Here is a 2,963-nt window from a genome sequence, read left to right as displayed (position 1 = left end):
TATAAAATTTACTTAGGGTGAGGTTCCGTTCTCAAGATCCTATTGTTATTTATTCTTTTTTGTTGTAATAATTTACTAATTATAATATTTTTTATTTCTGCTGGACTAATCTACTATTTTTGGATTCACGGGAACAGGACAGAAGAGCTAACGATCGTTACTTTACACCAGTACAATTGCTCTTGAGAGGTGGAGCACTTGTAAAGTGGGTGCATTAAAGAGCAGATCAAGTGGGCTGAGGCCCTCGTGGCTATGTTAGATGTTGGAACAACAATGATATGGGGATGAATGGGGTGATCTTAAAGGAGAAACTACATTAATTTTCTATAAAAAATCACCAATTGTTGACGAAAATGTTAAAATTTGGATGTTGTAAGTCCACGATATTAAGTTTGTGTATGAGTCAAGTACTATTAGGTGGATGGATCTTCTTATGTAGGCGACCAATGGAGAATGCAGGCATGTCTCGGTATACTTTCATCATCACCTAATCTCCAAAAAAGTTTGGTGATGGAATCCATCAAACTTTGTACTAATCTTACGATGTGCGGAGATCATTGTTGTTACTCTCAAAGGTTCCATTGAATTTATCTATGTTATGTATTTCTTTGTTTTATTCATTTTATTACATTGTTTCTCTTTAATATTTTTAGCTTCTAGGATATACTGTAGCCAACGAATGTTAACACCGAGCAAAAAATATGTTGTACCCAATTAAATTTGAGTCTTGAGAGGAAGAGGGGGGGAGTCTGTGTGTGTGTGTGCATATGTGTGTGAGAGAGGTGTGGTGGGAGAGAAGGGGATGTAGAGAGAGTGTGGGAGCGAGAGACTAGTATCAATTGTATTCATAGGTGCAATAGAAAAAGTAAATTAAAAGGTATACAGCAGCACATAGTAGTACCTCATGATAACGCTTCGAAGCTTCCAAGAATCATCAATGAAATGATCTGTAATGGCCATATAGCCCTTCTTTTGGTGGTTAATGGTCCACATATCTGTAGTGATAGCAACCCTAGATTGGTTCATAGTCATGTAATCAATTGCCTTCTTTCTTGCTTGCTTGTAATTTTCCACAATATCTTGCCTAAAAGACAAAACAAGAGGATACCATATGTTACCTCTTCTTTGGATAGAATAAGGTAAATAGAAATAAATCAAATAAAATCATAGCAAGGTATACCTAATAGTATTTCTGGTATGTAGCTTGAATACTACCTGAAGTGCACGAACAAATTTTCCTAAAACCAGCATGGTCCACTATAGACAGTGGATACTCATACAATGTAACGCCCCGAGACCGATGCGCCAGGTGTCCCCCAGTTATTCGCCGTCGTTGCCATGTCATTCGCTTGCGTGTTGCATCTTGTCATGTCATCATGTGCATTGCATCATCATGTTTTCAAAACTTGCATCCGTTCGGGTTCCCCCAGTTCCTTCCGTTGTCCGTTCTGAGCACAGACACACTTGCACGCGCCCGCGACATGTCCGAAATAGTATTTTATAAGTGGCCAGAAAATGTTCTCGGAATGGGTTGAAAGTTGGCGTGCGGTCTTATTATAGTGTAGATAGGCCGCCTGCCAAGTTTCATTGCATTCAGAGTCCGTTTGATGCCCCAACAGATAACTATAGCGGCAGTATAGCCGGTCATACGTCGGACGTTTTCGGTATCCGGAAACATGTGCCGGGCTTTCCCTCTCTTTCCTCCCTAGACCATCCACACAGTCCGCTACCAACCGTGAAGCCTCGAAACCCCTCCTTGCACAGTGCATCGAACCCCTCGAGTGCGCGTCCGAAAGTTGTCCCGAACCCAACCCGGACAGTCGTCACCGTTGGGTCCGGATCATCCCCAAACATCTATAAAACATCACCGTTTTCTTATTTGGACTCCCAAACCTATTTTTCCTGACCGTCCGATTTTGATCGGAGGGACGAGATAGCCCCAAACCTAACCCGTGATGTATATATTCGTCCACCCCTAGTCCATTTTGGCAAACCTTAGATTCTAGTCCTCTTTGTCCCATCGCGCCGCCGCTGGCCAACCACTCCCTCTCCTTCCTCGGGATCCATCCAGCTCCACCTCGTCTTCAGCGCCCGACCAACTAGCGTAGCCGCCACACATCCACCCAGATCCAGCCGTCCAAAGCGAGCAGGGCCATCGGATTCAAATCCAACAACCAGGAGGCTTCCACATGCACGGCCCCGAGCCTCCCGCAGCGCTCGATCCGATCTGGATCGAGGCAGCCGTCTTCATCCGTGCGCCTCTCCTCTGCCATCACCGGCCTCCCTCGCGCGGGAGCGCCACCGTCGGCCACCTACTGCATCGCTAGGACATCCTCCTATCTCCTCCTTCCCCTTCCGTTCCCTCCTTCCTCCTTCCATGCCGTAACTCCCTCCACCTCCCTCAGTTTTCTCTCACAGGGAGAACAAGATGCGCCAGCCTCCATGGGTTTCGCACTGGAGCTCCATCCGCGCCAGATCCCCCTCTTCGACCTTCGTTGACTTCGTTCCGCGCCTCCCTGTGTTCGTCGGGGTCGCAAGTACCATGCCGCTGTTGCTCTGCTTCTTGTCGAGCGGAGGTCCACGCCCGCAACCTGCTCCCCTCGCCTCCGCCCGGTTCCTTCACCGCCAAGTCCCGCATGCCCGCCGGAGTCGCCCCGGTCGCCGCCTCGCCTTGCTCCTAGAGCCGCGGCGCTCGCTCGTCCTCAAGGTCGCCGGCGTTCGTTCCGTCAAGCCGTTGCCTCGCCGGAGTTTTGTCAACCCCTGCTACTGCGTTGACCTGCAACTCGTCAGTCTCTGCTCGCGCCCTTGCCCAGATCAAACGAGCGAGGAGACCGCTCGCATTGACCGCGTCGATGCTCCAGATCGGGCCCAACGCCGCCCCCGGCCTGCGATTGGCCTCTCCACCAACTGGGCCTTGGCCCATTGTGAGGCCACCCTAGCGCCCTCCGTGTTTTTTCTTCTTC

The sequence above is a fragment of the Triticum aestivum genome, chromosome 7A, assembly GCF_018294505.1.
Source record: "Triticum aestivum cultivar Chinese Spring chromosome 7A, IWGSC CS RefSeq v2.1, whole genome shotgun sequence".
NCBI lineage: Eukaryota > Viridiplantae > Streptophyta > Magnoliopsida > Poales > Poaceae > Triticum > Triticum aestivum.
Note: the sequence above shows the minus strand (reverse complement) of the source record.